Raw genomic sequence first — 13,389 nt, 5'->3', positions numbered from 1 at the left:
TGGTGATCAGTATTTCATAATCACAAACATTATACACTTAGAGCTTTGTCTTAAGGATGCTGGTTGTAAAGCCATTCTCCCTCCCTCCCTCCATCTTTGGAGCAGAAAAGCTTAGATAGTTGAGTCTTGCTGTTTCAGATATCCTCATAGCAGGAATTCTTTGTGTAAAATTTTATTTCTTTATTTTTAACTTTTATTTCTTTTTATTTCTCTGGTAGTCTATGCTAAATTCTGTACTGAATAAAGAGCCTTCTTATTGCTAAATTGTTTTTGATGTTGTAACTGAATTCCAAGTCTAAGCCTGGTGCCTAACCCTGACCACATATGCTACCTTGGTAAGAGTGTGCACCTCTGGATAGAGTTGCTATTGTGTTAAATCCTAGATGCTAACTAAGGGTTGGAATCTCTCCCTTAGGAAAGGCAGGGACTTGAAAAGAGGTTCTGGTGGCAAATTGTTGTGAAGACCAGAGATGGTACAGACTGTCTCGTGGCTTGTTGTTTAATGTATTGAAAAGTACTGGATTCCCTCCCATCCCTGGACTGGCCTGGGTGGGTAAATCCTGTACACTGTGGAAACCCAAACCACATTCTCATAATGCCTCATATTAATTGTCCAGATGTTTAACAGGTAGGCAAACTGTTCAGATTGGGAGTAATTGTGCATGTGCATTCCTGCCCTGTCCTGTAAGAGTTGTAGTTATATTAGGGATGGGCCACAATTTCTTAGGCAACCACCTGCATCATGATGACAGTCTGCTCTGACTGGCTACTTTAAGATAAAGTGGTCTGATGCCAAGGTTTCCTGAAATAGTCACATGGGTATTCTTAACCAATCATCTAGTGAACTGGTGATGTCGCTGAGAATCAATTAATTCTATCCCAAACATTGCTTCCTAACTAGGGAGAGATTTTATTACCTCTCTCAGATATCTCTTAAACTAATTGATAGTCAGGGGGCCTTTAAACTGAAGAAAATGTTTGTTAAATCAACCACTTCATACTTAAAAAAACACAATGTTAAAAAAAATCTGTAGTTAATCCTTAGCTTATTCATTTTAAGACTGGCAGCTTTTGTTTACAACCTGCTTAATGTTTTGTGGGCTAATTCTGCTTGCATGCAATGTTTCCCTTTTCAGGTCAATAGAAACTAAGAGGAATTAGTCAGGCAGCAGGGAAAAAATTATTCTACTGTATCTAGTTCAAAATCCTCTGGAGCACTTTGCATGGAGCAGGATTAATATAGCAACCCAAATCAAAGCTCGGTGCCCTGCAGCTTGCTGGAATCTTGGGAATCTTTTCACTCTGATTATTAGAGTATTGAGCTCTAATTATCCTGACCAGCTGTGCTCATTAGAATTGACAGCCAAGGATTAAAAACCCTGCTTTCCCCTCACCAGCCCCTGCTATCTACTCATGGATCTCAATCACAGATACTTGGATTACACGTTGGCTCTTGTTTACATATGATAGTGAGCACCAAGAAATCCCTCCTAACTGTTCATGGATGGAGGAGAAATGTATTGTATGAACCACTGCTCCATGGATGTACTACTTGCCCTGTGGTTTCCATTATTGCAAAGACACTTGGAGCCACTCTGACTATGGCAGTCACAAGTGGAGGGTATATCCATGGGGCACTTGTTCCCACAACACACTACCCCAAATGATCCTTTCATACAGATACATTTAGCAGATATCAGATACAGGCATTTATGTGTGCAAACCAGTCCTCAGAGTCAGAAGACATCAAGTATAAGAGCTTATAGTTGACTGGACTCAGTTAACCCGTAGGAGTCCATAACTGCACACTACTTACTCCCTTTGTGTCGGTCAGTAAACAGAAGGGATCTGGGAGGAAATTAAAGAATATTCTGGCCTTTGGACATACTTTCCATAATTTCTCACTTCATTCTCTCCATCTATCTCCCCTTCCCATTTCTGAGAAGACAGAATTACTGCCAAAGATCTGACATATCATTTCCTGTCCATTCATGAAACCCATCTCTCCTCTTCCCTTCTTCTCAAAGGCACACACACTTTTTTCAGTTCTTTGACCCTGCCTGAGGTTTAATTATAGCCATATTTCCTGCTCATCCCCTCCATATTTCCTGCATTTTCCCTACCACTTTGTTCCTTTAGGCTTTGGCCCTTAGCCTGCTTCCTACTTTATTCCACATCTTTTTTTCACCTCTTCTGCCTCTTGACCTGACTCAGTTTTGCAGAAACTCCTCCATTCCATCTGCCCATCACTGATATTTGCCAACAGTACACATCTCTCCTAGGTTCTATTTGAAGTTTTCCATCAGAGCTCCCTTTCTAATACATAAATACATACACCTTCACGAGCTGAACGCATCTGTAGTGCCCTCTGAGGGAAGGGGAACATCATACCTGGAGGCCATGGGGCCTTTAAACCATGAGCCCAGTCATTGTTTCCTTATTTAGGTTGCTTTATTTGCCATATGAGAAGAGCTACAACATTGCAACCTACCTCCTACTTCTCCTTGCTTTCCCCCCTGCAAGCCTCCTCCCATTTCCCCCTTCCTCCCTTTCTATAGCCTCAGCTTCACTCCTGGCCTTGAGCTAAGCTCCACCCTCCTCTTCTCTGCTCCCTGACTTGCCTCACAATGCCTGGGCCCAGGAGGAGGAGGAGGAGGAGGAGGAAGAGGAAGAGGAAGAAGAAGAAGAAGAAGAAGAGATTTGATTTGTATCCCGCCCTTCACTACCCAAAGGTGTCTCAGAGCGGCTTACAAACTCCTTTCCCTTCCCCTCCCCTCCCCTCCCCACAACAGACACCCTGTGAGGTAGGTGGGGCTGAGAGAACTCTTGACAGAAACTGCTCTTTTTCAAGAACAGCTGTGCCAGAATTATGGCTTGCCCAAGGTCATCCAGCCAGGTGCAAGTGAAGCCATCCACTCAGACTTGCTCATTGCCTCCACACCCTTTGAGCTTCACCCCAGGCTGAGGCTGTCTGCCCTTGGTCCCACCCGCCCCACCCAGGGGAGTCTTGCTGCTCGGTCCAAAAGCCTGTCTTGCCCTACCAGGCTGTTCATTTCTAGATAGCCTACCACAGCATCTATTCTTTTATAATACAGAGTTTTAAAGAACAAAAATTTCAAACCAGACAAAGTCAGCCATTAAACTTCTCACAGTAAAATATGCCCACACAGTAAAACATGCCCACTAAAAAAAAGAATAATCTTATGCATTTTATGAAAAGCTATCAAGGAAAGGACCCTAAACCCTCCTCAGGAAGTCCATTCTAAAGGAGGAAACTGTTGCAGGAAGCTCTTGATCCTGCCTGAGAAGTTAGAACTCCTACAGTCAGTAGAAATTGCCCTCAGGACCTCATCAGCTGGAGTGTGAGTTTCTACAGGAAGGGATGGTCCTTCAAGCATGTGGATACAGTTATGAAGTTCACTTTGAACTTCACATACAGGCAGTATGAAGAGGAGGGCAGATGGAACACAGTTCCCTTCCTGATCCTGCAGATGAGCACAGTTTGTTTTGCTCTTACGAAGCAGTCACTGGGTCCTGAAATATCTCCTCCAGCCATAAATAAAAATGGCTGCTTTAGTTAGCTGGCAGAGCTATGATCTCTATGATCATTTAGAGAAATGGCCAGCCTTAGCAGCACTCTGCCAGTCTTTAGGATCACCTGGGGACTTCCAGATGTATCCAGCTGTTTTCTCTCTTTCCTGAGCAGACTAGGTGGGGCCATAGACTCTCCTAGTCCTGAAACAACTTGGCTGCTACTTGATACTGTGACTATTCTTATGAGGCTGTGAACAGACTCTGTCTTAAGCAGCAGCTGTCCTAGTTTCTGTGCTTGTCCACTCTGGGAAGTCCACTATGCCAGGGCTAGACATATAATTCCAGTTGCTTCCTCTTTGTGCAGGGGACAGACTATGTTGTACTCATTCACATAGTGATGCAAAGATTCCTCAACCCCTCACTGAAATTAAAGGAGAAAGCCCATTTCACTAAAAGCTACGTGGAAATGTGTGATCATCAAAGTCCAGTGATGCCCTGGATCAGTGCCTATGTTTATATGGCATGTTGGTCCATAGAAGAAAGTGTGGCAGCACACTAAAGTTGGAGGCTAAGTTTAAATCCTTTCAGTGTCATTCTAAGCAGAGTTCCACCCTTCTAAATCTATTGAAGTCAATGGAATTAGAATGATATAACTGGGTCTAGGACTGTACTATATGTGTCACTTTAGAGTAAGTCCCAGTAGTTACTTTTTATGCATAGAACTGGATGGTAAATGGTTTATCCAGGCAACTTCAGCATTTTATAAAAATGTTTACCTTCAGGGTGCAATTTCCACATTGTCCACTGAGCAACCCATGAGCCTCAGTTATTAAATCTGTTCTGGTGAAGATCCTAGGCTCAAATTATGTTCCTATGAGGCACTGGCTAGGTCCACAGTATCTCATTAATACCCCATGTGAACTTAAAATGCATCATATCATAGCTGCACAAGATCAGTAATGATAAGCAAGCTTCCTCTCTGATGATCTTCCCTTCCAGTAAATACAGATGAGGAAGCTCAGAGTCCCCCAAAACATAGTTTGAAGATTGCTGGCCTCATTCTTCAGATCTTTAAGTTTATATCCTGTTCAACCCTCCCCCCCATCTGAAAGTTTACTGTGTCCATAATGGCATCATAATGTCTCAACAAGCTTCAATACAACAGGGAACCTCACTGCTTCTTTAAATAAATGGCTGCAACAGACTCTCCTCGCAGCTGGTCACTGCGTACAATGAGACCACGGGCAAAAAACTTTTGGACATAGTTACTAAGCAAACAGACGGAGGAGTTTGAAGGGGACAGTGGGTCTTGGGACTTGACAATGGCATATTAAGTTATGTGGAGAGCAATTAAAATAAATAAATATAAGTTGGGAACATAGAATTAGATACAAGGAGTAACTATCAGAAAGGAGGAAATAATATAGGAGTTGAAGTATTATAACAAGGGCATAGCAAGGTGTGTGATCCCCCAAAGACCTCTGGTAAAAGGGAGGCTACCAGTATCGGAGGCAACCCCATCCAGCTTTCTTTTCTAGGTATTGAAGAAGACACAAGAAGAATATAATAGAATATGATATAGAGGAAGTTGCATGGTGGTATTATAAGCGGGTAATATAAGGAAATAAGAAAAAGATGAGGGTATAAACAAGACTGGGATTAAGTTATAAACAGGCGATATGTCACCTCAATGGTTGTTTTTTTGGTTTTTTTGTTTTTTAGTTTCAAAAGGAGTATAACATATTTGGAAAGAATATCCGTATGAAATTGTAACATATACTCAATAAAAATAATAATAAAATAATGGCATCATAATAGCCTTAGCAGAGTTGCCAACATGTAATAATGTGCTGGCAACTGGCCTTTGAAGCCAGGTACGTACAAGAGTTTTGAATTTAATCATTGGGGTTTATTTTTCCATAAAAATTTAATAGTTCTCATTTGTAACTTGTTCTTGGTATACCCAGTAGTGTATAAAGTAGGAAATCAATTATTGGTATCCATTATTGTTGTTGTTGCTGTTATTAATTATTGATATCAATTTTTATTGTTTCTGTATAGTCAGATTAGGTCAAATATAATCCCCCCGTTATAACATATCATTTTAAAGCTTTGAAGTAGCAGGAGAAAAAATTAATGCCATATTACTAACTGAAGTTAGGAAAAGTATTAACTCTCAAGTATTTCATCAGTTCAGCCTACACAAATCTTCGTGGCCCTTTCAGATGGCTGGCCATAGTTTCTGCCAGATCTGTGCTTAATCATTCAGATTGTGTGTAAGTAACTTGCCAGCCTGATATTTCACTGAATTCCATAATATCTTTCTGGATGCATTTAATGGACTGAACTGGGTTTTTAAGCCTTACTCCTAAAATCCTGGCATATAGTGCAATATAATATCCAGCTTTCTGGGACCATTTTTGTGACCTTTTTGGAGCCAAGGAGTCAATAAAAAGGGTGAGCTGCAAAGAACATCCTGGCATAGTTCTTTTTTTGTAACAGGAATTTTGAGAGATGCAGGACTATTCCCTGGGCTCCATGCTATTTTTAATGTTCCATTTGACATGCATTTGTCTTGACAAAGCCTTGCTTGAGCATTTCCAGTGTTTCTTTTCTAAAGTTCCTAGCAATCTCCTGTCATCTCCTTGTGTTTCTTTATGTTTCAGCTGTTTCGCTTCATTTTGTTCTCTTCAGGGCTATTATACTTTTTTTGGATCAAAGATAGATATTACACTATACAGGAAAGCCTAAATTGGAAGCCCCAGCTATATTTTACATGTTTGGGTTCTGTGATGTTTAGTAAGCTTAACAGGATTCACAGGGTGCCTCCTACTGGTGCAGAAAAGAAGAACTAGCTAACCATGGGCTTCTTTCATTTTGCATTCCTGTGACTGACCTGGAGGGAATACAAGAGATTTATTTATTTTTTTTATTTATCAATTTAATTTATACCCCGCCCTCCCCGCCAAAGCAGGCTCAGGGCGGCTTACAAGAGCAACATAGAACAATAATAACATAAATAAAACCATCTAAAAACAATTCAAAAACAAAGTGCTAGCAAGTTGTAACTATACATTAAGGATGGCAGCAATGGTTACTTTGTCCATCAGTTCTTGATTTTTATCACATATATACAACTGGCATGGATTGTAATGGCAGAGTTGGGTGCCCCGTTCTTGATGATGTTGGTGATGATGATGGTGGTGGTGGTGGCGGCTCCTTAGTTGAAAGCCTGGTGGAAGAGCTCCATCTTGCAGGCCCTGCGGAACTGTAAAAGATCCTGCAGGGCCCTGATCTCTTCTGGGAGCTCATTCCAACAGTACGGAGCTGCCACTGAGAATGCCCTGGTCCTGGTTGTTACCAGTCTGACGTCTTTGGGGCCTGGGAGGGTCAAATGGTTTTGTGACCCTGAACACAGTGCTCTCTGAGGTACATATGGGGAAAGGTGGTCCCTCAGGTATGTCGGTCCCTGACTATATAGGGCTGACAGGTAAAAATAAGGTCCAAAGCTGTTGAGACACTAGCGTTTTGTGTATGAGCTCCAGAGTTGCCAGCTTCCCACTGGGGTGGGGTGTCTCCTGCTCCCAGCACCTGTTGGCTGCTAATGCTCATCTGGATGGTGGGAGAAAATGGCTGGACAAAATGTGGGGGGAATCTGCATCCCCAGCATGATCACATTGCTTCTGGCACTATCCAGTCATCTTCTGGGCATGGAACAGGGGTCACTGGGGGTGTGCAGGGGAGGTATTTGTGAATTTTTGAATTGTGCAAGGGGTTGGACTCGATGACACTGGAGGTCCCTTCCAACTCTATAATTCTATATAACCCAGAAGTGATGTCATCATGCGAGTCCAGAACTCTATGGTAAATGCTGGGGCATTACCCCTGATGTGACATTGTCACTTCCAGGTCATGCCAGAAGTGATGTCATTGCAGTAGGAATACTGATTTTTCCCTCCAAAACAGAAGTCCCCACCTCCCCCATCTGCTGCCAGTTGCCACACTGTGCCTGGCAACCCCAGCTCCCAAGCATTTTTATTTATTTTTAATTATTAATTTTATTTTATTATACAATTGTAAATGATTTAAAGAGAAAACAAATTTACATTAACAAGATACAAATAATCAAAATAACACATTAAATAGATAAAAAGATTAAACTGGGGATAATAGCCAATAATGAATATATTGGTTGGTAGTACTCTAATATCGAACATGAAATTGAGCCAACTTCAGAGGACAGCGGAAGACAGGAAGGCCTGGCGTGATCTGGTCCTTGGGGGTCGCAAAGAGTCGGACTCGACTGTGCAACTGAACAACAACAACTCTAATAACCTCATCGTAGGTGCATAAAAATCAACAACAAGGACATAAACTGCCAAGTTTATGCCAACATTATAGTTACGTCAGAAAGTTAGCATTTCTTGATATCCAGCATTGTTAGGAATGACTTCACGTAGGAGCATTTTTCTTCTCATTATCCAGCATGACACCACTTTAGATACTCTTTGCACTGATCTGAAGTGTCCCCTCAGAGCTGCTATTTGCCCCTTGGGCAAACATAAAAGACTCAGGAGCTGTAGGTTTACTCCAGTGGGGCAAATTGCAGTTCCATGGGGCCATTTCCTTTGAGGAAAAATTGCATGGTGGGAAGACTTAAGTCCCCCTTCCCCATGCTGCAGTCTTGATTCAAACTGGGTCCCAAGCACCAGATATTAAAAAGGGGGGGAAAGGGGGGAGTTCCATACATGGATGTGTTTTGGCCCTAAGTAATCTTGCTTTGGTTCTTCAGGGACTAGGGGGTGGAGTATTTGCTTCCTGTTCTCAAGGAGGTTAGCTGTGACCTGTTCTAGAGAGACAATTTATTTCCAAAAGAATGTGTTTTATGTTTTCTTCAGCAGTTTAACAGAAGCTTGTCAAAACCAGCACAGTTTTTAGATGTACATTTTGGATAGGGCATAGAGAGCAGTGTATTTTCTTTGCTGGGTTGGAAACCTAAAGTGAGGAAGACAGTAGCACATTAGTGCAGGAATCACAGAGGCCCTTTGATAATGGCAATGTAGTAGGTGCTTTATTGGCCATGAAATATCAGCTTCATTTTAGCCTAATTTTTCCAACTCTGCAATTACCTCTGGGGAAATTGCAGCCCACTATCAAACGATTCTGAGTTTAATGTGTCCCATTAATTGTTAATGTTATTTCCCCTGCTTAATTTGAAATCTTTCTAAATAAAACATTGTATGAGAGGAGTATGTTTTCCCACCAAGTAACAGATCTGCTATTTCTCTCACATTACTGAAATTTCTCTGTTATTCTTGCTGACGTGCCTCCCCCAATTGGATTCCGACACTATTTATTCAGATTATTTAAAGGAAAAATACAAAAGAAAAGGGATGGCATGATCCTACTTCATTTGCCAAAGATAGCTCAAAAGCTTTTCAAAGAGCCACTTCGAACACACAAATATAATAAGAGCTTCACTGAACTAGACCAAAGACCCTCCTAGTTCAGTCTTCTGTTTTCAACAGTGGCGACTCAGGAAGCTTGCAAGCAGTACTTCAAGGCCACAGATCTCCTTTGTTCCCAACATCATGTATCCAAAGGTACACTGCCTCCGAATGTAAAGATTCCATTCAACAATTATGATCAAAGGCCCACAAATTTTGGCTTTATTATCTGGTTTTGTGGATCTCACTGAGCTAACCCTCCCCTAAGTGTTCTGGGGTAGAACAAGACCCTTCCCTTTCCCAACCTGTTACACCTCTGGTAGAAGGCTCAGGAGGATGGGGTGGGCTTCTTTTATTTTTGTTTCATTTCATGTTCTGTTTTCAGAATGCAGCAGCAATGTGAAATACTCATGGTGTTTTTGCTTTAGCAAAAGCAAGATCCAGTCCATACCCCCAAACCCTTGGGTATGCACATAGCAATTGAGGTGGGGCAAGATCTATTGAAACCTCCTGCCAGGTTTCAGAGAAAGCAAAAACAGATATGAGTCTGTCTTGCCTGTTCCTCTTCTCCAGTGCTCTACAGGAGGTGAAACAGGACCCTCCCCCTCCCCCGAAGTGCCCTGTGCAAAGCACATGGAGGGACTGGAGAAGGGGAAACTGCCTGAGGGAGGGACTGAGTCTTGTTTCATCTCCAGTAGAGCTTCTGCAGAAGGCAGATGCAGCAAGAGTATCTTGCATTGATTTGGCCTTCTTCAGTTTGAAGGGAGATGCTTCCTCTCTTCTGTATTCTGCATACCACAGAGAAATTGGGGAAGAGACACATACCAGAAGGGGAGGGGTGCTTCCTATTGATGAGATGGCAAAAGGATTAATGGGGCTTTTATCATGGCTAACAGGCATTGATAAAATCTATCCTCTGAAAATCTGAACAGTCATTAAAAAACCCCATCTAAACTATGGGTCTTCATATCTTGTAGTCATAAATTCCATATATTAATTACATGTTGTGTGAATCCCTTTTACTGAACTCCCAAACAATTCCATTGCGTGTCTACAGGGGAAATTGCACAACATTCAGACTGATATGAATAATCTAAAACCAATATGGTGGTAGGTTGATACCATTTCAGAATCTTATGTATGGGATTATTTATTTCTCAATAGCTTTCAAAATATGTTGAATTTCATTAATCTACTAACCTTCCCCTTTACTACCCATTTATTAAACCCTATCTTCTCCCTCCACCTTTGCTCACTAATGAATCTTTGGCACCATCATAAAATTGTTGTACTATTTTAGCTTCTAGCATGGCACCACCATTATCTTGTGAAGACAATGCACTTTGTTAAGACTTATGTGCAAGCCAAGGTCATGTATTAAGCACCATATAGTGGAGGAGCAGGGACTCTTTTCTCTCTTTTGACATGACACCAGGGCTTCCATGTGTGTGGTGAAAACCTGATTCATATGAGTCCTCTTCAAAACATGTTATATACGCTCACATGAATTGTGCCTTCAGAAGTATGGAGAACCTGTGTTATACATTACTTTGAGTATATGGGGGAGGGGAAGGTCATGTGGTTATTTTTCCACCATAGAAAAAGATGGAATATAGGGAGTGAGTCAAAAAGTTGATTAACCCTGATAAAGAGAATTTCAAGGAAGAGATGCTTTATTTCCCCGTCTCCCAAATAGTAATGACCTCAACCTTTGCATACAAAAAGGAAAATCATGGGATTGTAACTATCATGCAGTAGTAATTATTAGCAAGTAGGCTATATTTGTTACTTGATATAAGAAATTAACAGTGTGATCTTAAGCAAAGTTACACCTATTAAAAAAATAGCTTTAGGTGGCTGTAACCCTGCTTAGGACTGCATTGTCCTAAAATTGCAATATAAGCCCAAACCCAATGTGTACTTGGTGTTCTCAAAGCTGCCATAGGAGCTGATAACAATGGCAGATGACAGCAGATAGCATCAGAGCAGATGAGAACACCCGTTGTACACATAAGGAAGCATCATAGTGTATCACAATTGTCACATTAGCAAAGACAACTACTGAGCAGCTCAAATTAGAATTTAATTTCAAATATTGCTATTTAAAGGGGTGATTCATTAATTAATATGCCAATTAGTCAATGAGAGCTGTTTCAGATCAGGTGCTACTAAGTACTAAGTAGCATTCTTGAGTTTGCTTTGTATTGGCGAAATGCTTGTAGTATAAGGTCAGCCCTCCAGAGATGTTTCTAAGTTCACTGAATTCAGTAAAAGAGAATTAAATGTTGATGAGACATTTAGAAATACTGTTGATGAATTATAAAACTTTTGCCAATGCAACAGTATGAGCAAAAGTAACTTGGGACCCGGTCACACGCAGGAGATAATGCACGGGGGAAGCGAGGCTATTTACCCTGGAGGACAGTGACCTGCAGTTGCGTGATCACACCGTTCTTCCAAGCCGCGGGTGTAGCCCACTACTGTGTGATCAAACGCAATCGTGGGTGAGTTGGGTGGGGTTTTTGCTGTTTGGTTTTGATTCACTTACACGGAGGAGCAATGAATTGCATCTCCACACTGAGGGCTTCCTACAGCAGTATGCAATGATGCGCATACTGGGAAAGGGGAAAAAACAACAGCATGGAGTCGGGATGGCCTGATCAGACCATCCTGATGCCATGAGAGTGCCATGGAGCGATCACACACAGGGGAAAGTCCGTCTGTGGCCCGTAGCAACCCATTTGATACTGGACTTTCCCCGGTATTTTTTAACTCCACTTCTTCGGCAGAACTAGACGGGTTGCCAACGAGTGTGGGACGCTTGCCAGATGTTCCAGTGTGATCGCTCCCTTAAAATCCACCTGGCATTTGTGCCTATCGCGTGGCTACTTCTGCGTGTGATTGGGACCTTGATTACTTTTATTAGGAAAACAAATTGGAAAACGTACATGCAAACTGTATGTCACACAAACCATAAGTAGCCCACAACCATCTCTGTTCTCTCTAGTTTTCCTTGTAATACAAAAATGGGGGGAAATTGCAGAGGTTTGTTTGCCTTCTCATTTTAAAGCTGGCAGAAACTTAGGACAGAATATATTTACCTATTGTAAGCTCAGTTTCACTGTAGCTGTAGTTCTTCAAGGGCCCAAATGGTGGTGGAGGGAAATCTAGAGCTTTTGTTTTCCATCCTTCTATCACTGAAAGCAATTTCATTTGAAGTATAAACTACTAATCTGAGACCTGGAATTATTCCAAGAAATGCAAGGGGTGTGTGTAAATAAAGGAGCTGGATCTGCTTTCTGTCTACCACTTCATTCCACACATCTCCTTGAGTTAAATTTGCTTCTGCTGCTCTGTTAATATAACTGTTATCCCCTTGGTAGGGAATGAAAGTCATGCCCATTAGGGCTTCAGGTCCAGATCCTTTTTTCCCAGCATCAGTGAGAGCCACCTGTGTGGTATAGTATCCTCGGACCAGGGTGTCTGAGGGCCAAACCTCCTTTTAACCATGAAGCTTACTGGATAACCGGGGGCTAAGCACTATCTCTCCACCTAACTTCATGGCACAGCAGTATGCTAACATCTTCATGGCTGACTTAGAGCAACACTTTCTAAACTCCTGCCCACTTACACCTCTCTTATACCTGTGTTACACTGATGACATCTTTATTATCTGGACATATGGTAAAGAAGCCCTGGACACATTCCACCAGGTATTCAACAACTTTCACCCCACCATCAATCTGACCATGAACCAATCTATGCAAGAAATACATTTTCTGGACACCACTGTACTAATACATGATGGATGCATAGACACCACCTTATACCAGAAACCTACTGATTGACAAACCTATCTACATACCTCCAGTTAGCATCCAAAACATACCAAACAATCCATTGTATATAGCCAGGCTCTATGCGATAACTGCATCTGTTCCATTCCTACAGACAGAGATTCTCACCTGAAAGATCTACAACAAACCTTTTTGGAACTAAAATATCCACCTGATGAAGTCTTGAAACAGATTAACAAAGCAAGAATGATACCCAGAGAAAGCCTGTTACAAGACAAGCCCAAAAGAGACAATAAAAGAACACCACTAGTAGTCACATACAGCAATCAACTCAAAATAGCTCAACGCATCATCAATGACTTACAACCTCTATTGAATAATGACAGTTCTCTTTCACAAGCACTGGGGGGCAGGCCTTTTCTTGCACACATACATCCCCCAGTCTCAAACAACAAGGGCTTAACAGGGATATTGGTTTCTTATCTTACTACATATGCAAATATCATTCAGTCCTTACAACTGCATGCTCACTAATCCCCCAGAAGGGTTATACATCCTCTTTCTTTTCTTTTATTTCTTATTTGGAATAGTGAACTAGAATAGTAGATTGT

Source organism: Gekko japonicus, unplaced genomic scaffold, assembly GCF_001447785.1.
Source record: "Gekko japonicus isolate JY-2015 unplaced genomic scaffold, Gekko_japonicus_V1.1 scaffold1638, whole genome shotgun sequence".
In the NCBI taxonomy this organism is placed as follows: domain Eukaryota; kingdom Metazoa; phylum Chordata; class Lepidosauria; order Squamata; family Gekkonidae; genus Gekko; species Gekko japonicus.
This window is presented reverse-complemented; position numbering follows the sequence as displayed.